Source organism: Siphateles boraxobius, unplaced genomic scaffold (genome assembly GCF_051911475.1).
Source record: "Siphateles boraxobius isolate OS27281-9 unplaced genomic scaffold, OSU_SipBor_1 11, whole genome shotgun sequence".
In the NCBI taxonomy this organism is placed as follows: domain Eukaryota; kingdom Metazoa; phylum Chordata; class Actinopteri; order Cypriniformes; family Leuciscidae; genus Siphateles; species Siphateles boraxobius.
This window is the reverse complement of record NW_027508711.1, coordinates 340267-368037: the sequence shown is the minus strand read 5'-3', so window position 1 is coordinate 368037 and position 27771 is coordinate 340267. Positions and strand designations below refer to the sequence as shown.

At 37.9% G+C, this 27771-nt stretch overlaps 1 long non-coding RNA gene across 1 annotated transcript; it reads right to left on the bottom strand.

The window, feature by feature from the left end:
• Window positions 1–439: 439 nt before the first annotated feature.
• LOC143757108 (uncharacterized) lies at window positions 440–11170 on the bottom strand. Its single transcript, XR_013210406.1, has 3 exons — window positions 11033–11170; window positions 7773–7876; window positions 440–513 (listed from the first exon to the last, which is right to left on the bottom strand). It is a non-coding gene; the product is annotated as an uncharacterized LOC143757108 (long non-coding RNA).
• Between the last annotated feature and the right edge of the window lie 16601 nt (window positions 11171–27771).

Here is a 27771-nt window from a genome sequence, read left to right as displayed (position 1 = left end):
GGGAAGTTAGCTAGGGAAGGGAATAAAAATAATTGACTTAAATGCAGCCATGGTGTTTCTGTCAGGACGTAGCGACTTTGACTAAAACAATGACCAAGTATACATTGAATCTATAGACTCACATTTTCTGCACTGACTTTTGGAGAAAATCCCACAGACTGTAAGATTATCAGGAGCCACCAAAGCCTGACCCAGGACTCTTAGCACATACAGAGAAGAGAAAGTTAATCATCAGTAAATGAATCTTTTTTAAGCAATCACACATTATGCCAAAATACTACGGTAGTCAACATTTGAAGGGATCAAAAAAGTTAATCAAAATTGTCCGAAAAGAAGAACGGGTATTGCTCCAAATTCATGGATAACTTTGATGAAAGGTTTTTATCCACTTCAAATGTTGACTACTGTATTTTCGTTTTTTTTTTAATTAGCCATCACTCACTAAAAGTAGGATGATGGGTTCTCCAAAGATGTGAGCCAAGGAGCCTTGCAGGACTTTGATTCCATACGCACCTGCATAACATTAAGCATATTACGAGAAAAATATTAAACATGCAATAATAGTAATTCACACTGATGACAACAGAACATGATCTTGTTTGAAATATTATTAATATAACTATAAGCCTACCAAACTGTAATATCATGTTTTGAGAATTTGGTATTGACTCTGGACCTTATCAGAATAAATGTTTCATCCGTCTTAACATTTGCAATTATGCATAATCTGAATATCTAAAACATGCTAATGACAAGGTCAACCACTGATCTTATTTTAGACCATCCTTGACTTAAAAGAGCAGACTGAGAGTCTCAAAGATGTTGGTTGGTGTGGGAGGGGAACTTGTATTAAGTATGCAAGTTGCGAGGGAGACAAACATCTCCCACTGTCAAACACAAACTTAATTGTGCCGCCTGTAGGTCCTTGGTATTGTATTACCTATTGGGTGAGTGATGAATCACTGCCATAAAAACAATGTTATTATGGGATGACAATAGCATAGGTCAGGGTTGAGGAACGACAAGAAAAACAGCACGCAATTCTTTAATTTAAGAGCTGCACTCATTATAAGATCACTTCTTGTTTTTTCTTTCCGTTGAGCTCTGATGCCGCTCGAGTCTATCCATGCATGTTGACGCAGAACATTTGTTGCCCTTATATCTGTTCCTACAGGAAGCTCATAACCACAGATGACAACAACAAGGGATCGCTGTGCACTTGTAAATTACAGAGGTGAAAGCAATGCTGTATTGTGGACTCACGTTACCATAATAAAACGATGCAGTAATGATGCTCTTCTATCAGTTTCATTGCTGTTTGTGTGCATTTGCTTTGCAAAAGCTTTCTAGCCAAGTATTTTCAGCAATTCATATTATTTGAAAATTGTTTTTCGAGGTGGCTAATTCATACGAATTCATACGGCCTCACTCGTACGATTTTTGCTAAATCGTACATATTTTACGAGTGTTACGGTGTTTATTCATTTTGTCATGTTTCTGGTTTGTGGTTTCTCTGTCTTTGGTCTTTTATTCAGTTTGTGCCTTGTTAATTGTAGTCTGTTATCCTAGTCATGTCATTATTAGGTCCCTTGTTTCAGGTGTGTTGTCTTGTTAGGTTGTATGGTCCCGCTCGGTGTGCTGATTTGCCCCAGCTGTGTCTTGTTCCCTCATCCCGTCTGTGTATTTAAATCCTGTCTGCTCTTTTGTTCGTGGTCAGTTATTGAATGTATGTTTTAATGTGCGTACCACGAGTATCTTGTCTGTTCTGAGTCCGTAATTAAAGTCTACTGCTGCATTTAGATCCGCCTACTGCCTTTGCTTCCACGCAAATTCGTAACAGAATAACTGACCCCCTAGGATCTAGCAGCCATGCCTACCTGGAGTCCTGATGTCCAGATCCTCCATCTTCGCCAGGAGAATCGCGCCATCGAGGATTATGTCGCAGAATTCCTCGAGCTGGCATATCTCGCGCAAATGAACACCCACGGCTTGAAGATCTTCTTCCGCGGAGGATTATCGGAACCACTCCGGTCTCTGATGCCCGAACCTGGTCCTCACGGATCTTTAGAATGGTACGTTGACCTGGCCCTGTTGTGGAGCGGTTCCCCGTTTACTGTGGGCGTGGAGGAGAAGCTGCGAGAGCCTGCGCTTAACGTCAGCCCGGTCGCGCCCGCGCTTCACTTCAGCTGCTCAGCTGAGACCACGCTCCACGAGCCTGCGCTTCACGTGAACCGAGTCGAGCCCGCTTTCCACGACATGCCTGAGCTTCTTCCTGCCGAGACCGACATGCCTGAGCTTCTTCCTGCCGAGATCGACATGCCTGAGGCTGAGCTTCTGTCTTCCGAACCCGCACGTCGCTTCAGCCTCGACGAACCCGAGTCAAGTGAGTCAAGTGCCGCCGAGTCAAGTGAGACCGCGCTTCCCGAGTCAAGCGAGTCAATTGCCGCCGAGTCAAGTGCCGCCGAGTCAAGTGAGTCAAGCGCCGCCGGGTCAAGTGAACCAAGTTCCGAGTCAAGTTCCGAGTCAAGTGAATCAAGTTCTGAGTCAAGTTCCGAGTCAAGTGAGTCAAGTTCCGAGTCAAGTGAGTCAAGTTCCGAGTCAAGTGAGTCAAGTTCCGAGTCAAGTTCCGGGTCAAGTGAGTCAAGTTCCGAGTCAAGTGAGTCAAGTTCCGAGTCAAGTGAGTCAAGTTCCGAGTCAAGTGAGTCAAGTTCCGAGTCAAGTGAATCAAGTTCCGAGTCAAGTGAATCAAGTGCCGAGTCAAGTGAATCAAGTGCCGAGTCGAGTGAATCAAGTGCCGAGTCAAGTGAATCAAGTGAATCAAGTGCCAAATCAAGTGAATCAAGTGCCAAATCAAGTGCCAAGTCAAGTGAATCAAGTGCCAAGTCAAGTGAATCAAGTGCCAAGTCAAGTGAATCAAGTGCCAAGTCAAGTGAATCAAGTGCCAAGTCAAGTGAATCAAGTGCCAAGTCAAGTGAATCAAGTGCCAAGTCAAGTGAATCAAGTGCCAAGTCAAGTGAATCAAGTGCCAAGTCAAGTGAATCAAGTGCCAAGTCAAGTGAATCAAGTGCCAAGTCAAGTGAATCAAGTGCCAAGTCAGCCGAGTCAAGCGAGTCAAGTACGTCCAGTAGTGAATCAAGCCCAGTGAAGCGTCGTCGCAGAAGGAGGAGGAGGACTCGTTTGCTTCGCCAGGCTACGGAGGGCGTACCCAGACGCCTCGCCCTGCCGGCCCCGCCTCTGCGCCTCGCCCTGCCGGCCCCGCCTCTGCGCCTCGCCCTGCCGGCCCCGCCTCTGCGCCTCGCCCTGCCGGCCCCGCCTCTGCGCCTCGCCCTGCCGGCCCCGCCTCTGCGCCTCGTCCTGCCTGCGCCCTTCAAGCTCCGGGAGGCCTGCCCGGAACCCATCTACCACCTGGAGGTTCCTCCCGAGGATTTCCCCAAGTATTTTTTGGGGGGGGGCAGAAGGTACTCCGTGAGGGCCATGGAAACGAAGTCGACATGGTCCGCATCCTCTTCTGAGTCTGCTCCGACCTGGCCACCATCTCATCGTGCTCCGCCCTGGCCTTTGCCACGCCATGCTCCACCCTGGCCTTTGCCACGCCATGCTCCACCCTGGCCTTTGCCACGCCATGCTCCACCCTGGCCTTTGCCACGCCATGCTCCACCCTGGCCTTTGCCACGCCATGCTCCACCCTGGCCTTTGCCACGCCATGCTCCGCCCTGGCCTTTGCCACGCCATGCTCCGCCCTGGCCTTTGCCACGCCATGCTCCGCCCTGGCCTTTGCCACGCCATGCTCCGCCCTGGCCTTTGCCACGCCATGCTCCGCCCTGGCCTTTGCCACGCCATGCTCCGCCCTGGCCTTTGCCACGCCATGCTCCGCCCTGGCCTTTGCCACGCCATGCTCCGCCCTGGCCTTCGCCTCGTCCTGCTCCGCCCTGGCCTTCGCCTCGTCCTGCTCTGCCCTGGCCGCCGTCACGTCCTGCTCCGCCCTGGAGGCTTCCTGTTCCGGGCAAGCCACGCCCTCGTCAGCCTCCAGGGCGCCCACCCTCCCGCCCCTATTTGATGTTCATTCGGCGCGGGGTCGCGCCTTATGGAAGGGGGGGATAATGTTACGGTGTTTATTCATTTTGTCATGTTTCTGGTTTGTGGTTTCTCTGTCTTTGGTCTTTTATTCAGTTTGTGCCTTGTTAATTGTAGTCTGTTATCCTAGTCATGTCATTATTAGGTCCCTTGTTTCAGGTGTGTTGTCTTGTTAGGTTGTAGGGTCCCGCTCGGTGTTCTGATTTGCCCCAGCTGTGTCTTGTTCCCTCATCCCGTCTGTGTATTTAAATCCTGTCTGCTCTTTTGTTCGTGGTCAGTTATTGAATGTATGTTTTAATGTGCGTACCACGAGTATCTTGTCTGTTCTGAGTCCGTAATTAAAGTCTACTGCTGCATTTAGATCCGCCTACTGCCTTTGCTTCCACGCAAATTCGTAACAACGAGTTGCCTAACTCGTACGAATGACCTACCCCTGCCCCTGCCCCTAAGCCACCGGGGTTTAGAATTAGCCACCTTTTACTCTAATTGTTGGATCATTTCACCATGCTCACGATTATTTGTTCATAGCTCTGAAGATTCTATAAGAAAACATAAATATAAATATAGATTTCCTAAATTTAAACCTAAAATTCACACATAAAGTATTCATAAAAATAATTGAAAAAATAAATAAATATTATTATTATTATTATATAATATTAATAATATTATAATATATCTATTAATTTTTATAAATATATATATATATATATATATATATATATACACATTATTAGACTATTGTGATGTTCATTAAGAAAATAGTTCTATGGAATTAATGTGAATAGCGTACATCAGATAATTTTATGTTGAATTATTTGAGTTCATATGAGATCTCCAACCTTAGACTACAGATATTGGTAAATTTGTGCATGGTTTAAGACGGTCACCATGGTTTTGCCAAGACATGTCCCTGGATCAACATATTTTTGAAAATTCTGTCCTAACCATACCCTTTGTCCTAAATCTTTACCTACAAGTAACTTACCCTTAAAATCAGTAGGAAATGATAGGTGCATAACACAGATGTAGAACCACCTAACCCTGGTTGTAAGCCTAAACTTGGCATAAACTGTAAACTTGTCTAGCAGACTATATTTAGAGTAAAACTGCTTTATATCCTGTCTATGTGCTAAATCTAGTGGATAAACGGAATTCAGCCCTGTATGAATGTCAAAACGAGAGAGATGAAAGATAGAAAGAAAGCAGACAGGAGAGGTTGGGATCTACACGACTTTCCACAGCAGATGGAAGCTTCTCAGAGTGACACTCAACAGTGAGGTTACACCTGGAGGAGAGAGACTGGCCACAACTGCACCTGTGGCCATCAGGAGCGACCGCTGTCATGCCAGCCGTGCTGGCTCCGGGGCCCGGTTGGGCAATGCCAACCTGGAGAAGTTATGTGCCAGAGCACATGGCAAACAATTCAACACTGAAATGATGTTTGAAATACATTAACAGCTGTGAGAGGGGATATAACACACACAAATGCACTGAGAGTTGAGGTGCAAAACCATTCAGAAAGGGTACACATTACTGATATTTGCTCTTTGAGCATATGTGTGCAATTATGATTAAAGTGGAAAACGTGTATCGCAGTGGATTATGGGTACTGGTCACGGTGACTCACAGCTGTTCAACGATCAGTCACATCATGCCAGAGAGGCTTTTGAATCATTAAAATTGTGATACCTATTAACTGAATACAAAACAAAGAAGCTATTAGCTGAGATTACCTCAAATATTTTTTAGCTAAAGTGTTTTGGCCCCTTATCCTATTCCTAACACAATTTCTGTTCATTATTTGTACTTTATTCACTTTAAAGTAATGTTATAGGTTTAATGCAAGTTAAACTCTATTGAACCTCCACAGATGCTCATCGATTACCAAAGAAAATAAGACTGGCTTTAATTTATAAAAACAGGGAAAGACTGTGTTTGCAGTAATGTAACTGAAGTCTATGGAAAGGAGATGCATAAATAGGCTACCCACAGTTTTGAAAATAATGCCACAAGATTATTTTAAAATGATTAACTTAATGTTATTAATACAAAATCATTATTAAATGCTAAAATATTAAATAATAAACATTATATATGTTAACATGTTGTTATTTATTAATGGTGACACTATTTGATGGGCCCCTAGACATACTGTTCACCTACATGTCAACTAACTCTCATTAGAGTGTTAGAGAATTAGTAGACTGCGGTTATGGTTATGGTTAGAATAAGTTGACATCTTGTTTTTAATTATAACCATCTACTAATGCTCATCTACAACAGAATGTCTAAAGGGGAACATTAAAATAAAGTGTGACTCTGACTTTAGCTGAACATTCATGTGTTCTGCTCACATTACTGCATGATCTTCACTGGCAACCAGTAGCATCACGATTCACTTTAATATATTACTTCTAACATTTAAGCATTAAATGGTATTGCACATCCATATCTGTCAGATCTACTCCACCCCTCTGCCCTGCCTGGTCCCTTAGATCATCTGAACTTGTTCTTTTGTCCATTCCTCATTTTCGGTTGTCCAGTGTAGGTGGAAAGTCATTTAGTGTTAATGCTCCTAAATTATGAAATTACACTTCGTAATTTGTCAACTTTGTTGACCTTCAAGACTCAGCTAAAAACATATCTATTTAATATGTATTTTGGATAATGGGTGTGTGTAAATGTGTAATGTACAATGTAAAGCGACCTTGAGCTGCAGAGAAAGGCGCTATATAAATAAAACTTCTTCTTTTGAACAAAAGCCACAATGCATCATTTTCCTGTTGTCACTGTGAAGCTGATTTGAAACAATCTGTATTGTATAAAGCGATATATAAATAAAGGTGACTTGACTTGATAAAATTGCTTGCTATCATTGTCTGTGTAAAGTTATAACTACATCACACCAGTAAAACTGTAACGTTTACATACATGGAAAAGACCATTGGTCTAAATGTTATTTTCTGTGTATTATGTATAAGTTACAGGTTTGCTGGTATTTGCAGCTTGAACAACACAATCTGTATGGAAGATAAGCACTTTTCATGATACAACTGCTCATTTGTGCTTCTAAAACTTCTGGAAAAATCTATCCCAGTGTAAGTGCAATGCTGTAAAAATGTTTAAAGGGATAGTTCACCCAAAACGAAAATTCTGTCATAATTTACTCAACATCAAATTGTTCCAAACCTGTATGAATTTCTTTCTCCTGCTGAACACAAAATAAGATATTTTGAAGAATGTTGTAAACTTAACAGTTGATGGACCCCATTGACTTCCATAGTATTTTTTCCTACTATGCAAAACAACGGGGTCCATCAACTGTTTGGTTAACCATATTCTCAAAATATCTTCTTTTGTGTTCAGCAAAAGAAAGAAATTCATACAGGTTTGGAACCATTTTATTTTGGGATGATCTGTCCCTTTAAGTGCAGAATTTTTATACAAATAAATATGTTCACACCACAAGCGTTTTACAGACAATATCGTTATCTTTTCAATATTACAGCGGTTTTACTGAACTTTGCCCTTTGGTGCTTATCTAAGAACGAGTTTTCCTTTGCTTGTATTTCCTGTGTGATTTGGAGTGGCTGATCTGTGTTTAGATGGCTGTATCTACAGAGGACATGCTGCTGACAATCGAGTAGGCTACATCCACTACCTGACTAAACGGACAAAGTGTACAGAATACGCACAAAGGCGTCCCTCTCAGAACAAAGGACCACATTAATGTAGACAGGAATTGCCATTTGATTTCTTTCAGGTCTCTTTCTCCTCTCGCGGTGGGTCAGATAGGTCCCTGAATAAAAACAGACAAAAGCAGCTTTTCCTCTATTTTGAAAAAGGAAGGGAGAGGAGAGAAAGGTTACAGGCAATGATAACATGTTTAATAAGACAAGGCAACAGCGGCAAGCTCTGTTATCTCACGGAAGACAGCAGAGAGAGAGAGAGAGAGAGAGAGAGAGAGAGAGAGAGAGAGAGAGAGAGGAGCCGTATGGTGTGCGTTAACCCCTCCCCACCCCTGCTCCGGTGGCCCAGCCCGTGGTCCACTCCAGAGCCCGGTCAGTCAGAAGCCATTACACCCACTATTAACTCCTGCTCAGCATCATTAAGCATGCAAATTGAAGGGGGACGACGGCTCGGAAAACTTTTTACTGCCGCCTCCCCCCTCCCCATCACACCGTCAGAGTCAGACCTTCTCAGACAGCCGAGGATCTTAACGAGAGGTGCCCTGATCACTGTCAGTCCAATGTTATCCTTAATTTAACTCCATTCCCTCCCTCCTTCTGCTTCGCACCGTGCACGATCTGTTCTTCTATGAGATCTGACCTTCTGCGATAAACACAAATCAAAGCGTCGAGTGCACAAAAAAGTGAAACGTCAGAACATCACGGCCATTTGAGAACAAATATATTGATTGCGTATACACGCTTGGGTCTCTTTTTTGGGTTGGCATTTACTTGAAAGAAATCTAAGCTTGTCTGGTTCAAAAGGGGCTCGTAAATTCAGCAGAGATAAAAGGATCGAAATTACCCGACATTACCTGTTTGAAACGTTCCGGTTGCAGTTATGAAATTGGATTTAAAAAACATGTTTATGATTGCTTATCAACAGCTCAGTTAACATTGAGCATCATATATATATATATATATATATATATATATATATATATATATATATATATATATATATATATATATATATATATATATATATTAGCTGTCACATTAAACATTTTTAATAAACTGCCTGAAATGTAAAGCAGAAAAACATTAATAAAATACACACATCTAGAAAATCTTATATCTGTCAGTTTTGTATTTAACATAACTCATCTCTCTATAGTCTAACTTCATCCTTTGGGATTCTGAAGCATCCTAGTTGACATTTTGCTATGTGGACATTGACAGCTCTTTTTGAGTGCTATAGGTTAAAAAAAGGGCATTTCTTGTGGTTCAGCTAATGATTTTATAGCAGCAAATTATTTCATGGCTGTTGTTAATACGTCATAGCTCAAAAAATATAGGTCAAAGGAAAATGCCAACCTATTTATGCTACAGACCTCCATAAATACAGAACGTACATCATACAGTCAAGAAACAAAGACTTCATCAACAATTTCTGGACATATTATGAACGTATGGTAATCTGGAAGCAGTTTATCAGCAGGGGAAAAAATCTTATTGGCCCATTCTTTCCATTTAGCCTCATAGATGGAGAGAATACATGCATTTCATGGGACATATCGCCCTCCGTTGGTGGCTGGTGGAAATGTTACATAATACTGAATGTTTGAAACTATAACAATAATGACAAAGATTTGCTGTTTTGTAATGAAGGCTGTTTAAAATGCATTTTTCTAATTACTTTTTATAATGGACAATAATAGGCATTTACAGAGGTGAACTTTAGTGGTTGTCCAAGTTGTTCTTATCTTATGCTAAAATCATTCTCAATCTTCTTTTCAGCGTTCGTATTATAATTGACTTACTTATTTATGGCTTCATTAAGGCAAATGACCTTTTAATATTTCTGTGCATGTTTAATTTTGACGATAAGCAAGACAAACAGAGTTGACTGGAATTGCAGACGAAAGATAAACAGCTTTCAAGGCAACAAGGTAGATAAGTAGCATTTAATTTACTTCACTGACAGGTAGAACTTCCTTTGAGAGAAACTTTTTGAGTAGATAGAAGACAATTGATGTCGGCAGCCCCTCCTTTTACTGATTCTTTTAAAAAAAACACTTTAATTAAATGGTTTAAATAGCATCTGATTCATCTTAAAGTAATTTTCACTTACTAATTAGTTATTAATTATCTGCTTAAACTATACCAAATATTCTCAAGCCCTGTCTTCAACCTTTATTTAGGACTAGTCCACCATCATGTTGTCCCAAACAAGAAAAGCAGATGTTTAGCCAAACTCCAGAAACAACAAAAAAAGAATGCACAATGGTCCACACAAGTTGTGTTCTATATTATATAAGTCACAACAGCTTTATGTGAAGAAATTACATCTTGCCCTCCATGTCAACGTCTGGTCCTCATGTGTGTAACCCAATTACAACATGGCAAGTTTTGAATATGACTTAAATTTTGGTCTGTTCCTCACAACAAGCCATTGTCTGGAATATAGCATATGAGTTCAATATGAATCCATCTAGATAAATTGCAATCTCCTTATGTTTTCTGCAACCTGATAGCACAAACACCTAGTGTTTTTAGCTTCATTGACAAACAAGTGTAACTTTGACAAGACCATTTGTCTCTGCTTGGACAAAAACGGTTGTTCTCCTTTATCTTTTCACTTGTTTCCCACGACACCAATCAGAATGATAAGACTAAGCGACTCTACAAAAGTGTTTTGGCACAAGTCATGCCACTTACAACAGGTGTCACATTTGCAACAATGAGGGCCAGCTAGATTATTTAGCTCATTGGTTCATTATACAGGGGTGAAATTAAAGGCCTGGCGCAGGTCCTTTCATTCTCTAGCAATTTTGGTTGTGGGCCAAAAGAAGCCTAAATGCTATTTTGCCAATATGAGGCTTATTATGCATCACATGGACAGGTTTCAAAATCAGATTAATCAGAGATGGAACTGAAAAAAATAATTACCAAATGCATGTTTGCTTGAAAACAACAAGATTAGAAAGCCACCATGTTTACGGCTGAAGATTTTAATAAAGCGGCTAAATGAATGCATTACTCTCCTACCAGTCTTTCAACTTCATATTTTAATTTCATTCTCCCCGACTTTTCGCTTTAATTTTGATGTGACTCAGCTAGAAACTTGCTCGTGTTAATTGACGGTGTGTTCGAGCTCAGGCGAGGGCCAGGGGCCAAGAGCAGGACAGGTGGAGGCCTAATCATGCAGAAAATGAGGCCTTTGGTGGAATGGAGGAAGAGAACGGGGAGGAAGAGAGCAGTAGACAGATGAGGGGGTGACACACCTGGGACCTGCCCTGACTGGAACAAAACCAGCTCCACTGCTTCATATCCTCATATTTCGGAGATGAGCCCAGCCCACCAGCATCCAGTCCTCTTCCATCCGTCCACTGGCCAGACCATCTGTAGGAGGCTGATTCAGCTCATTGCTCTAAAAAAAAGCATAAGAGAGCAACAAGAAACGGAATTATAATTCTTGACAACTAACAAATAATGCACTTTTGAACTGATTTCATCTTAATCAGCAGATACAAAATTTACTACTGAAGCTTTCGCGAAGAGTTACAACACGACTTATAAAACGTTTCAGGGTCGTAACATGACTTTATCCATTTGTTTCTACTGGACCCACAAAGACTGAATATTTCATTTCACAGTATATAATTATAAACAATTTAAAAAATAAGTTTATTAATACAAAATAAATAAAAAATAGTCTGTGTATGGGTATGTAGTCACTTTCACAATTGTGAAATATTTTATTTATTATAATTGTTTGTCCCTGTTTTATGTATGGCATTTTTTCTTTTTCATTTGCTTACAGATTTTTCAATGAACATGCTTAAATAATTGAATACACACAAAATGCATTTATATAAGGGCTGTAAAATCGAAGAATTGCGATATTATATATATATATATATATATATATATATATATATGTGTGTATATATATATATATATATATATATATATATATATATATATATAATTATAAACATAAACTTTTATGTTAGATGCGATTTTACAGCCCTAATTTATATGCATATGCTAAATTTAAATTGATGTCCATGTTTTCTATTAAACCCAGTAGTGAAGTAGGTTGAAACAACAGGACTCTTTCTATTTTACATTCATTTACAGAGCTTTGGGAAAAGTTATACATCTCAAGTCAACATTAATTTGTAGCAGACAAATGTGTGAAAATGAGATTAAAATAGCTCTAACAAACACTGAGTTGCAGATGTTACAGTAAAATGTGTTGCAACTACCCGCTACTGTTATTCAATGTTATAGACTAATACTATAGCCCTTTCAAAATGACCCTGACCGTCTGCAATCCTGTCACGCTCTGCAATTCCTCAGCAGCTTGTTTAGAGTGTTGTACATGACATCATATTAATCAAAAAACTAAAATTCACACCGGCTATTGGGCTCTATTACATTAGCTGAGAGAGCATATTTGCAATATGTAGAGAAATATCCTCTAAGATGGCAATATGCATTGAGAGAACGTCCTTATTGGTGCAGAGATGGAAGTTGACAGCGGTAAATTGGTAATCAGTTTCCTGGATATTGAAAAATTTCTCATTTATCAGGTGGCAATGGTAGAAATCTTTTCACTGCATGTTTGTTAGTGTCTTCCAACCGTGTATGTGCAAGGGGATATTGTATTATCCTGATAACGTCTCCCTTCACACGCTTTGGATTTTTACAATGAATATGAAAGTATTGATTTTTACAATACATAATATGAAAGAAGATCTTTATCTGTGCAAAAGGCCCGAACGTAAACACACAAGATGACACATTAAAACAAATGTGATAATGTTTTTGTAGTTAATGTATGCATAGTCAACAAAATAAAACCTCACATCTTGGGCTGCCAAGATGAAGGATTAAGGAAAAAATGAATGCTATGAAACACTTGGGGGGGGGGACTTGAGTTATAAAGGACGACAGAAAGCAAATCAACTTCCTCAGCTGTGGCCATATGTTACCAAGGTGATGTTCCATGAAATCGATCCCAGTCTTAATATCTGCCAGCTCTTGGGCTTCCAGAGTCTTAGCTGGCTCTTTGCATGCTTATCTGGGCATGGCTGAAAAAGTGAGAGTAGGCGTTACAGACTACTGAGAAAAGAAAATATGCAGCTCTGGAGGGTTTTTTTTTTTTTTATCCTTATTTTAAGTTTTGTTAGATAAATTGATATCTCACTTGAACTGTCTACAGAATATCATTTTATATGTATTTGAAAAAAGTTCCTCCAGTGTTTTTGTAGGAAGAATCATCTGTCATGCTTTATATATCACTGCGTATGCACAGAGATAGAGAGTTTTTTCCTGCTAGTGTTCAAAAACCACCCAAGCCAAGTTAAAACACATTGGTTTCCTTTGGTACAGCTCTTGAATTTGAACATTTCTATTGTAACAGTTTCATAATTGTTAACATAATAAATAGCATTCATTTTGAGACCTCCACGAAGGAAATAATGCTTTTCCATTGATTTTTAGTGTTTTACACCTGAATTCTCGATATAATAAACCAACTCAAACCTCTTTTGATGGACCAAATATTATCCGCGGAACAAAGATTCCAGTTCTTTTTGAATTCACAATGTCCCTGCCATTAAAAATCGATCAAACTTTTGAAAATCATTGTACTTTTATTGTAAAATAATTAATTATAAAATCAATATTACTTAAGATGTATTTTTTAAATACATAATAGCCTATTCAAATGAAAATTACTTTAAATTATTGATTAAACATTATTAATTTTAAAATAAATAATAATAATAATTATTAATCTTAATAATTATTATTATTATTAATAATTATTAATAATAATCTTTGTCCGATCTCCATCCTACTAAGTGTTTGTGAACCTTCTGCCTGTCTGTGCCTGTTTGAAATATATTGTTAGTAAAAGTTTCCATTGGAACTTTTTATTCTCCTTCTTCTACTGCCTGCACCATATATATATATAGTAATGTACATTTGGAGGAATAGAAATGTTATATATATATATATATATATATATATATATATATGTATGTGTATATATATATATAAATAATCAAATAATTATTACTTAAAATAAATTAATTTAAATTGTATTTATTTTAAAATAAATGTATTATTATTATTATAAAATCAATATTAAAATTAATCTATTTTAAAACAAATAAATAAAAATGTATTATTATTATCATCAAATCGATATTAGCCTACTTTAAATTAATTTATTTTGAGATAAATAAATATTATTAAAACCATTTTATTTGTGTGTAGGTTTTTAATATACTCATTCAGTAATGTCCTAAGAAACAGAAAACACAACATCTCCTCATTTTGTGTCATCATAACCTTTGAATGTTAACCTGTAACAGCTAAAACCATTTGAAATGATGCAAGTGTGAGAATAAAGTTAGCTTAAAGCACTCTGCATTCACAATACACATAAGTAATAAGTATGCTCATATATACCCTTCCCCCACACGAATGATCAGAACGGTCAGTTGGATTACACAGCCTCGGGAAGTACAGCCTCATTCCTTTATATTGCATCGCACTCAGAGTTTATCAAATTCAGCAGATATCCAACAGTACATCTCATCGTAATGCTAACACGAGGAGCTTTTGGATGCAAGTCTGTGGGAGGCATGAGAGACTCTGCCATGGAGGGCCAGGGCCTGGAAACATGCAGCCAGACAGCAGGAAACAGCAGGCAAAAAAAGGCCCTTTGTCCCTGTCCCTCTATTAATCTGAAGACTGTAGAGAAATCCCAAAGGGATTAACGGTGTTACTCCTAAAGTTTTTTTTTTTGCTCTTGCCATTCTGACTGCAAATTAAAAGACGGGGAGGGGGGAATAGAGAAGAGGGAGGGACTGTTAATTGCTCGCCAATCGATAATTCTATAATTACTTTGTGACAAATGGCTGGCTTGCAGTGCTAAAACTGCTGAGGAAAGGGAGGGTTCAGGTGTCGGTAGGGACGTGTAAAGGGGGTTGGGGACGACCAGAAACGGAAATATTTGCTTTTGTGCCTGCAAGCGCCGTCACTCTGGGCATTGTGACATGGAATTTGTGTCAGGTTTAAACTAGGAAGCAAAAGTCTCCAGGGAGCTTCTGTCTGGGGCTTCAGGGAGAGTGAAAAAGGGAAAGAACTGCAGCAGGCCTGCATCCCTGATGAAATCACAGGGTGAAATTCATTCACAATGAGAAAGGATTGTAGATTTAAAAGGAATAGTTTACGCAAAAAATGAAATTTGTGTCTTCGTTTACTCACCGACATGACGTTTCCAAACCTGTATGACTTCTTCAAAGAGTTTTACTGAGCTTTTCCTTGCAATTAGTCCCCAATGGAACTGAGGCTTTCAGACTACACAGACAATGCAGAAGCACCATAAGAGTATCATAAACCTGGTCCACATGACATAAACCCTTTATTTACCTATATATGTTCTCTGAAGTCGATAGCTTTGCCAGGAACAGTCTGAAAACTTAAGAACAACAGGGAATCCATGAAATTGTGATAGAAATGCCAAAATAAGTGTATTAAATATAAGTATATTAGTATATAGGTTATAAAGTTAAAATTTAATTAAAAACTATTAAAATAGAACAGGGTTACATAGAATAATCTACATGATTTTATAAAAAATATTAACTTATTTGGTAAAATAAAATTATTTCACAAAACATGAATTTGTTATTTACACATTTATATTTTATGTAAATGTATATTTACTAAAAGGTTAGCATAATGTAAAATCTCAGGTACATGACAGGCATCTAAAATTGGCTGTCCAAATAAAGAAAAAGAAAAGAAAACTTTCAATGTTTTTGGCCTAGTTTTCCAAAAAAAATAAAGACTTTAAAGTTTTTTAAAGACAAATGTTTTTTGTATATCATCTAAAAGTTACTGTTGTCAACTTTTAGAATTATAATAGCATATCAATTTCCTCAAAGCTAGCAAAAAAAAGACAAAAATTGTAGTTTTAATTTTATGTTATGTCAGAATTCCTCTAATGGTAAACAGTGAGTATGTATGCATGTATGTATGTATGTATGTATGTATTGATGGATGGATGGACGGATGAGTTTTGTTTTTCAATCCAGGGCCTATATTTCTATGTCAAATCACCGGGTAGCTTGCCTTTGAAACCAAATCCATTTTATTGTGTGTCAACATTAACCTTGGAGCAATTACATTTATTTACCTTCCCTTCAATCCGAACACTGACCTTTGTCCATTGTTACCAAACCCCTGTGTGGGTTTTTGTTGAGGTTTTTTTGGTCTGCCTTTTTGCTTTCGGGGTTACGTCTCCATTATAACACCACATAAATAGAATATATTCGATGCAAAAGCATTTAACTGAATACAAACTCTTTCAACTAACTGATTTGCATTCCTTTAGCTGACTCTAATGCATATCTTATGTTTCTCAGCAGGTGAAAGAGCTTTTATGTGCCTAAAATCATCTCAATTCAGATTTTCTGGTAGCCAACTCTTTTGAAAGAGTCTGAAAACAAGGAAAGATTTCAAATGCAAGATGCCAGCGTGGGCCAATTGATCCTGGACTTCTACAGACTGTTCAGACACCCCCCTCCCTCACAGAACTGTTTTATTTAGAGCTACTGTGTGTTTGCGCTTAAGTATCACAGGGAACTAATGAAGTGCGGTGGGAGGCAGTTGCACACACTGTGGCATAATAAAGAAGGGCATGGACCACCGATCTCCTGACTGCCAGAGAGCTGCAGGAGAGTGGGACAATGCTTGTCATTTAGCGCAAACCCTTTCTGGAATATATTAGCCATAATCTTACTGCTCACAGCAACCATTAACAACAGATTCTGAAGCAGTGACTGGTGCAAGAAACATTGAGTCTCTCAAAATGTTCAATCAATCAATAATGTGCATTTATGTTATGTTGTGTATGGGATCTTCCACTAAGAATAAATACCCCTTTACAAAGTAAATGTTAAGTTAACACAGCTTGCTATTAATTGGTAGATTCTATTGGTGTTAGATATTTTTAAGTAAAGAACGTTGAGTAAACTCATATTTAAGTGCATATAATAAAGGTTTTCTTGCTAGTTTTACATACAATCGTTTTAAGTTGGATTTGTTGTGATGCAAAAATGGTAAATCTAACACATAAGCAACAATATTAGAATAATATTAATACTGTGGTCATTTTTACTAAAGTTTCAGTTACCCGCATTAACGTTATACAACAATGTCATGGACATCATTGAATATTAAGAAATATATGACCACTGGATGATGCGATCAAATCAAATCCTTTTATTGTCACACAACCATATACACAAGTGCAACAGTGGGTGAAATTCTTAGGTGCAGTTCCGAGCAACATAGCAGTATGACACGATGTGACGAAAACAATTACAGCAAACATCAGATTTACATAGATTACACATCTAATGTGCGCACAATTACTCACAGTACCATATACACTAACAGAACAATAAATAATATACAATGTACAATATACAACAGTTTACAATATACAACAATATACAATATACAACAATTTACAATATACAACAGTATACAAAAATACAAAAAGAGGTAATTATACATAGAATAGTATCCCACTCTGGTATCCCACTTTTTTCATAAATAATATGTATTTTTTCCATTCATTTTTCCCATGGGGATTTTTAAAAAGTCGAAGTTAATGCGTTGAACCAAGCCATGAACCAAGCCAATATATACATACTGTTAAACTTTTTTTTTTTTAAATAGTTGAAGTAATACAAACAGGTTGCTTCAACAAAAGTTTAGTTTTACTTACAGAACCCTACTGTTGCCCTCTATAAGATCCAATAACAATGGATTAATTCAGAATATACTAGCTTAATACTCTTACTGTTTCTGACAAATGGTAAAAATAGGAAAAGTAGTAGTTTGCTACTAAGTCATTTCAAATTCAGCCAATATTTTTCGAGTTCCAGAACACTGTAAAAAAAGTAAATAAACAAATATTATTGGAGTAAATATTAGAAGAAAATACTATATCAGTCTTTGTAGTTCAATATTTCACATTTAATACAATGTGCCATTTATTTGTAATCTTAGTCATCTTTGTCAATGCTTTGAAGCAATTTCTCAGTGAAATCGGTTTCAAAATAAATTTGAATTTAAAAAAACTGAATTTTTTTCAGTTTATGATCTTTTGGGACAGAAGTTGGGAGAGAACATCTTGTGCATAGCAGCTCTGTTGCCTAAGACCATAACAAAAGAGCTGCAGTATTAATAAAGAAGTTTACATTGGTCATTTCAAAGGCTTAAGGACACCAAAAATGTTGAAATGAAGGAAGTAACAGTATTGGAAAACTGAAAAAAGGTTATTTGAGGGCAGAAGGTTGTGTAGTTAGTGAAGCAATGATCAAAGACTCTTCCTCTACCTCTACCAGCGATTCCAGTGACTGAAACCATCTCACAGAGCAAAGAAGCCAGCACTGTAGCTCTAGGCCAGCTCTTGATGGATACTGATTACTGTGAGTGTAAACACTTCCACACTCCCGACATGGTCCCTTTGTATCAAACCGAAGATGGAATGATTATCTCCAATTTTTTCACCACTCCTTTGATCCTAAATTGCGCCACCTTTGGTGCCTTCTGTCCGATTATTGGACATTATTGTATCTCGCCTGTCGTGGCTCCTTTGAAACGTCTTGGTTTGTGTGACATCTTTAGAACTCTAATTCGCTTCCTCCACGAAAGCTCTAGAGTTGCTGCATGTATTTGCACATCCCTCCATTTTTCTAGCCCCTATTCTTTCTCTTTTTCACACATATACTGCACTACGTTTTTTGCTAGTTACTCATGAATAAATTGGTTCTGGCTCAACTTGTTAAAGCGAGCGAGCTGATAAAAGTAGTGATTTTGTTTCTTGCTGAACAAGAGAGTAAACATCCTTACAAGTCCTTGTCTGTTTGAATTAATTACCACATTTACATTAGAATACAGTGTATGAGAACTGTAGTTAAACAGTAATCAAGAAGTGGAGGTGTTCAGGGTAAACAGGCTAAGGGGTTTCTTTCTGTTGCGAAATCTAATCCAGTTACATTTTGCACACATACTGCTTCATATCTTGGCAAAGATTTAAAAAATAAGCGGAAAATTTATGTGCACAATTAAATTGGAAAATATACAGTGGGGTCCAAAAATCTGAGAATACTAGTTACATTTTTCTGAAAAAAATTAATTTAATACCATTTATTTTTCATTAGATGTATAATGAGTTATATAATGAGTTAAACTGAAAAATTAACATGAATTACAGAATTACTTTAGTATCATACTAATATATATATATATATATATATATATATATATATATATATATATATATATATATATATATTGTAACTTGTGATTTTTGTTATACATTATGATTTAAGAATGATCTAAAGGGCAAAAAATAAACAAAACTTTCTGTGAAAAGGATATTCACAATCTATCTTATATTAGTTAACTAGAAATAGTGTACAATCTTAAATATACTTTCATACACTACCGTTTAAAAAATTGTCTCTCAGGATCACCAAGGCTGCATTCATTTAATTGTAAAAACAGTAATATAATTAAATATTATTACAATTAAAAATTACTATTTTCAATTTTAATATATTCTGAAATTTTATTTTAGATGATGTATTGGCAAAGCTGAATGCTGAAATGTTGAATGTCTTTACTGTTACTTTTGATCAATTTCATGCATCCTTGCTGAATAAAAGTATTAATTAAAAAAGAAAAAAATCTTACTGACCCTAAGCTTTTGATCGGAAGTGTATGGACCCCTAAAGGGACATGGTAGTGGAAACAAATATGCGATGGGAGGAAAAATAATAAGTCAATGCTTTTGCGTTCTCTCGCAAATATTTTAAAATAATATCGCAAAACCTTTGCGTTCGCTTGGAAAACGTTTTGCGTTCCCCCAAGAAACTTTGCGCTCGCTCGGAAAAGGTTTTGCGTTCCCCCGAAAAACGTTGCTTTCACTCGCAAAACCTTTGTGTTCCCCCCAAAAAATGTGCGTTTGCTTGGAAAACATTTTGCGTTCCCCGAGAAACTTTGCATTCACTCGCAAAACCTTTGTGTTCCCCGAGAAACTTTGCGTTCGCTCGGTTTGTGTTCCCCGAGAAACTTTGCGTTCGCTCGCAAAACCTTTGTTCACCACAAGAAAATTTGCATTCCCCACAAGAAACTTTGCGTTCACTCGGAAAATGTTTTGCGTTCCCCCGAGAAACTTTGCATTCGCTCTGAAAATGTTTTGCGTTCCCCCGAAGAAACTTTGCATTCGCTCTGAAAATGTTTTGCGTTCCCCCGAAGAAACTTTGCAATTCTAAGGTTTCGAAGACGCAAAGTTTCATGGCAGAGCGCGAACGTTTTTGCGAGGAAACTTTGTCCCTTTAGGGGCCCCGTAAAAGTGTATATTTTATTAGTATTAAATATATATTATAATATATATTTTTTTCATTTCATTATGAATGTTTCTTTGCAGGCAAAAATTTGAATATGAATGACAGATTATGTCTCAGACTTTTTAACGGCACTATATATACACAGTCTTAATGCTCATTTCAAGGAACTCACTTCAGTTCCAGGCATCAGTTGTTGACATTTACACAGGTCAATATTCCCTGCATAGCTTAACAAGTGGTTGCGGCTGACCTAGCTCATTAATGTCAATAGCCTATTCACTTTTCTCCAGGAAAACATAATGATAAGCAAATGATATCTGAAATAACATCTGCCTCCTTTTGTGAGGCCTCAAAATTATGCAGCTAAAACATATAGTGCAAATGCAAACCCAACAACCTCAGCACTGTACAAGCAGTATATTTAGAACAAATGCAAATCAACCTTATCTTCCCCTACCTGGTGTCTTTTCTCTAGCACTCTCCAAATGTAATATACAGATCTGAGTTTCCTATGAAGTTTTAATTGGAGCCCCAAAAGCTTCTTAGTTCCCTACCAGAGTCATTCTGCAATACATCTATGGTGCAACTAATTACTTTTCCAAGCCGACATAATCCCCAAGACAGACTCTCGAGCATTTCTAAAGATATTTATGACCTTTTTGAACTCGCAAATCACAAAGTGTTAGGTCACAGTGCCATGGACAGGTATCATCTAAATATTCAACATCCCTGGAATTAATTGAGGAAGAAAGTAAGTTCTACAAAAAGGTTATTTGGAAGGCTTACTAAAACACGAGCGTGAAAAGTCGATTGCAACACCCGGCATCTCTCAACAGAGAAGTCCTTTGTGCTGTACAATTTCCATTTTCTCATTTATCTTTTGGATACATCTTACAGACTGACATGACATTAATGAGCAAAAAATTCTCTAAAACTAATTTGAGCCTCAAAGTTATGGGGGGTTTTATGCTAGATTTAGATAATGATGGAAAACCCGTTTTGAGTGGCACATCAAACTTCCCCTGGCTCATTTGTGCTCAGATCAGCAAAGAACTCTCATTAAATGGCTTGCGCACTGCAGACCGGAGTCTTTCATTGGCACGGGCGGCCGGCAGACAGCCTGGAAAATAGCTGCTCAGAAACTGAGCAAGTGTTGAATTCTGGCAATACTTACTTTCGGAGTCACTCACTTTAACTCTGGAGATGATACGCTTTGCTCTGACACAAATAATGTGTCTGGATTCACGATAGCATGAATAAAGAAACCCTCTCAATGAGGTTTCAATTCATTTACAAAGTATTTGAATTTTCTATTCGCCCTGATTCAACAACATCAAACATGGCCAGTTAATGTGGACCAAAGCCATTGCAAAGTACCTTATCAGCTTTTGATGAAAGTAAGTAGTCATTGAACAGACAAGGACAATCCCACCAGATCATTCCATGCTGAAATCAAACCAGCAACTGTTTTCAGCCAGGGCCAATTTCACCACAAGGACATGTACAGTCCCAAATCCATATGCGACCATCTTGTTCTGTGATATGAAAGACAGAAGACATGCACTACTGTTAAATAGTCTGGGGAGAGTAAAATATTTATTTTAAGAAATGGCCCCCAACCCCTTAATCTATTCCTTCAGAGCCGTTTCAATGTCAACAAACAACAGTGAGTTGAAACGTTCAGTATTACAACCATTTACAAATACAACAGAAAAAAGATATGAATGAATTGAACAATTAAGCCTACTACTAATAATAGCCTACTGTACAGAAATTCAATAAAGTGATCAAATAAAAATCAAAAATAAAACATTGAATAGTCCTCACTGTATTATTTAAATATACATTGATTCTTATTAAAGTTACTAATGTTATTCCGTGAAGAGCAGTGAATGATTCTCTCGTTTTCTTTTGTTGTTTGATTAACATTAAATGACAAAGACAGCGGCAGGTTTATTAGGCTGCTGTCACTTTAATACCAAATGCACAGATCTAATAAACTGACAAGCATTCAATTACTTTCCCAACTGTTTATGTTCACTATAGACATAACTGAATGCGCTTAAGTTAAAAACGGACATTTTGACATATTTTTTTTATTTTTAGTCCGTTTAAGCACACACCTGAAAGCCCAAAGTAGCATGTACTTGTCCGTGTTTCTCTCCATTTCGGATCGCATGGACAGAAAGCCACCTGATGAACAGCATCTCTTTCGCAGCTCAATACACTTTTACACGTGACGTAACATGATTCAACTGATTTGGATGTTATGTATGGGGACGGAAAGGAACGGAAAGCGACATCATGTTTTTATAATCGTTGGAAGACGATATCAAAAACTAAACTAAAACACAGCCCTCATTCTTGAGAGTAAGGGGCCCCCCGGTGGTTCGGGAGCCCTACGCAACTTGAGTACTTTTAAACAGTAGTGAAAGTACATTCCAAAATGTTCATTTCATAGTTCACCCAAAGATGAATATTCTGTCATCATTTACTCACTCGAATGTCATTGGAACAGAAAAGACGATATCTTGAAGAATGCTGTTGTCGATACACTGTTGTTTTGGATCCCATTGACCTGCATAGTATGGGCAAAAATCATTTAAAAAAAAAAAAGATCTTATTTTGTGTTTCACAGAAGAGTTTTTTTGGTGAACTACCCCAACTTTTCTGAAAAAGACCTACCATGATACATAACATGAAATGTTAGCAATAAGATGATTGCAACTAAAAAAATCTGATTCTGAATAGTCATCAAAGGAGAATAATGCTACTTGCCCCGCAGATGGTGTAGTTATTCCATCAACCAGCAAGGGCCACCTCATCAGCCAAACCTAGACCCCTAAGGCTTGTCTTCACAGGGACCACAGGTGGGCAACGTTCAGGAAAGGGGGGTGAGATGGATTCTGCTCAACGCAACTTGGGCAATGTTGCACAATGGGTGAGGAACTTTGCTTGGAGCTGCTTGTTCGATATATAATGCAGTCATGGGAACCATAGCGAGATAGATAAGCCCCTGGGTGCAAGGTGCCATCTCAGTGGGTCCGAAAGCAGATGGATAGGGGGTGGTGTGCAGGGAGGCCTGGCAGACAGACAGAGAGCACAGGCTGTCACACACGCAGAGCTGAGTGACAGCCACCAGCATGCAGGACCAATTGCTACAATATGGCACCTTGGCCTAAGCTATCATGGGCAACCAGACCGTTCATCTCTAAGGAGATGTAGAGTGAGACAGAACAGTGCCTTTTCTCCATCTTTCCCTTTACACAAAAACATATGCAATCCTACTTGACCTCCAACTCAAACCTCCATTACTAACTGTGACCACTTATGTATGCTGCACTCTCCCTTACTCAATAAGCAGTTTGCATTATGTTGAGTGAACAAAAGCAAACTACAATAGATGTTTTTGTAGTGTAGCAGGGGTCTGAGTGAGAGCAGGAAATTGAAAGGTGAATAAATCTCTTGAAAACAAACACAGATTACATAAAATGTATTTAAAAATATTTTCTTTCAATAAGCTTAATTGGAGAAAAGTTTTCAATGCAATTAAATAAAGCTTTTCGAACAAGAAAAAAAGTTATTGTCTTGTTGTATGAACTCTGCACAGAACATTGGCTGCTGACACACAATTACCAAATGTAAACAGCAGAAGACCAGAGCAACACCTTGAACACTTCATTATGTTCCTCAAACCATTCCTGAACAATGTGTGCAGTGTGGCAAGGTGCATTATCCTGTTGAAAAAGGCCACTTCCACCAGGGAACACCAGGGCAGGGCCGGCCCGAGGCATAAGCGAACTAAGCGGCTTCTTGGGGCCCCAATCGAGTTTAAATTATTTATTTTTTTTAGATGACAAATGTACCAGCTTAGGGCCCCCAAAGGTAGCTAGGGGTCATCATAGGCACTCTGTGGACACACAGCCCTATACGCAGCAGAGTGCGATGCACTGTGTTGTGACACCTTCCTCCCATAACCATCATAAAAATTTTGTGCAAAAGTAGACCTTCTGTTGGCTCGGACCAGACGGGATAGCCTTTGTTGCTCTTTGTGCATCGATTAGCCATGGGCGCCCAGCACTCTGTCACCAGTTTTTGGTTTGTTTCTCAGACCACTGTTGGTAAAATCTCACCACTGCTGACTGGGAGCAACCCATAAGCCTTACATTTCAAAGATACTCTGACTCAGTCACCTTGCCATAACAATTTGGTCCTTGTCAAAGTCACTCAGATCTTTATTCCTGTCAATTTCTCCTGCATCCAACACACTGGTTACAAGAATGATTGTTTGCTTTCCATCTAATCTACCCAGGCCCTAATATGTGGCCTTGTTAGGAGATGATCAACGATATTCGCTTCACCTGTGACTGGTCAAATGTTTTGGCTCATCAGTGTGTGTGTATCTAGTGTCAGAATAAACAGCTACTTTCAAATGATCAATGGAGAAAGATGATTTTTAAAACTAGATGTGTATTTACAGTCTCTAGCAGTAGCAGCAGAAGCTAACCAGGCCAGCCTAACCCTATGCCACCCGTCCCGCTTTGCGTTGTACCGCCCAGGATTTTCACCTGTTGTCCATATTGAGAAAATGTCTCGCATTTTCATCAGTCTGTTGGTTTTTAATTATCATATTAAGAAAACGTGCATGCGTTCTTTTGCCTTTTTACGAATGCATTTTATTTATTCTTTTTGCAGCGTAGTTTTTCACCTATATTTAACAGCGCTTCGTCAGATGTACAAATACAACCGCCGTTTTTAAAATCCTATCCAATGGTTGAAAGCAAAGGAGTAAACACGGTCACTAGAAGGTTGTGACGGCTGTCGATCAAAATGTGGAGCGGTGATTCGTTCCATGTGTTCCCTGTAAAAAAACAAATGGATAATTCAGTCAATTAAGTTTTAAATTTAACAGAATTTATCAACTTGTTGCCTGCTGTGGTTGTTTTAATTCACATCCTTTCTAAAAAGAAATATGAACATTTTTGGTTTAATATATTCTTAATATACAAGACTGTCAATGATCCAAATTCATGTTGGTTTATATTTTATTTGTTCATTATTTATTTTGTTGGATTTTAATTAGACTTGGTCAGAAATATTTCAAAAATAGTTATCTGCATGATGCCTGCTGCCTTTGGGCTCAGTGATGTTGAATTTTAACGTCATCTAAAATAAAGACATGTTATGTTACATATTGTGATGTAATGGTGTTTTCTGGAAGGGACTAAATAATAAATCATTTTTATCAGCTGAAAGGCAGAATAGAAATGTTTTTATTAAGTTAGAAAAACAGTATATAACAGTTTCAGGTTGTGTTTTAGTATGTCCCACATTAACCCACACAAACTTATAATTGTCCCACATTTGGTTTGTTTGATGGTGGTCACCCTACCTAACACTGACCCTTTGGTGATGCATATAAAGTAGAGAATGTACAAACTTCGTATTGAGACCAGAACTTTAATGGTTTCTGAAGGCTTGGAGATGGCACAAAAACTGGCAAAGTGAAATTCTAAAGATTAATGATGGGCAGGTGGAGTCTTACTGGCACTGTGGCGTTACTTCTGCCTGTTTATTCACCCTCTGCTTTCAACCAACCTCATCCAATACAATCCAATGACAGCATGTCATTCGTTAAATTTACAGCAATCCACAGAGCCGATCTGCTAATGAGATTTACCACAGGCTCTTTGGAGGAAACTCCCACATGGTTCATCTTTAATTTTAATCCCTCTGACAACCATCATTCCATCAGCATGCGAGTCCCACCCATTGGCATTTACCTAAAAATAAACAAGGTGGAGAAAGAGGGAGAGAATCAGACAGATGCATGCATGATGGCACGTCATACATTATGGGGTGGGTACCACTGTCCAACCTGTAATAATCAGTTTGCAGACAAGACAGCCATGTTCGGACTTAATCACCTTCACATACTGGCAAAGCAGGAAAGGGGGCAGTCACAATGTGATCTAGCACATTCTTTTTAGATATAATAATAATAAAATAAAAACACAATCTTAGCCATCAGAACGACTGACTCATTCATTAAACTCAGAGTGTTTCCAGAGTGCTTATTAAGACCTCATCAAATCAGAGTATGCCCACGGAGGGCGCCGTCTCAGTTGAAGGGGGCTGAGAGATGCTCACTCAGTATGCAGCACTGAATTCATTGCTAAGTCTGTTGCCTTTTATTTTGTGGCTTGCCCATCGATCCCCTGTGCCGCTGAACCTTTGTTTGGCCTGCAAAGCCTGAGACATAAATCAAGGTCTGGCTACAGAAAGTTTCTCCACAGGAAGTGGAAGAGGGAGTGAACTGCATGTGGCTATAACTAGGATGAAAACAAAGAAACCACAAGCCATTTTGTGGAATAATACCATCAGCTTTTTATAATGAATATGAAAAACATGCTAGGTGCTCTGACAACATCTAGCGAGAGCTGTGGAATGTTTTTTTGTATTATTTGTTCAATCTAGGAAATCTGTCAAGAACACATTCCGGTCATATTTGACTCAAATATAAAAATAAATAATAATAATAATAATAAATGATTTTTAATTGTTTAAAGTTGTATTTTACAAATGTATGATCATAAAAATAATTAAAATCTTAGTTAAATGCAAAAAATACCATTCTTATAAGCATAATAAAGAAAATTACAATGTATACATATTAAACTTCATGGTTGTATTTGTTGTACTGATTTTTCAAATAAAAAAAATTAATTAATTTGTGTAAAAACATACTCTGATTAAAATCACTGTTAATAATAATAATAATAATAATAATAATAATAATAATAATAATAATAATAATAATAATAATAATAATAATAATAATAGTAATAATAAAGTATTAACAGTCTTTATGAAATGTGACCTGAAAATGATTTGGTGAGAATTATTTATAAAAAGTGGCCTAACAAGCTCCTTAAAAGGAATAGTTTACCCAAATATTTAGTCACACTTACGTTGTTCTAACTTGTAACGTTGTATCACTTCTGTGCAACACATAAATTATAGACATTTTTAAAGATTGTGTTAACGATGGCAATTTTTTATTAAATGCAAAAGCCCCAAAAAAGTATCATACGGTGATCATACAACTTGTGTGCTACACACCAGGGGTAGCCACATGATTAATTTCAGGGAGGAACAACCCAAAATTTAAAATATTATTCACTGAAAAATGACAGAACTGTGAACTATTCCTTTAAAAACTTGTGAATTTCTACATTTGCTGTTCAAACTTTGGAAGGCATGACTACAAACAGCAACATCAGAAGCAGTACTCACAGAAAGACCGCACATTTCCCCATTTGCATTGTTTCACAAGCAACCTAAGGTTTTTATCTCCTGGGCACAATCCGCAACACAATTCACCACTGCTGAAGCTCCAGGACCTATAAAATCACCATTATGGCACAAGTTGAGCTGATAGGAAATTCATTTGAGAAGCACATTAAGTTGGAATGGTATGCATGTGTTCCCTCCCCCCGCAAACCCCTTCCTGGTTATCTTCAGCTTTGCTCTGTAGGAAACTCATTAGCTTCTTGGAAATAAAACTCTGG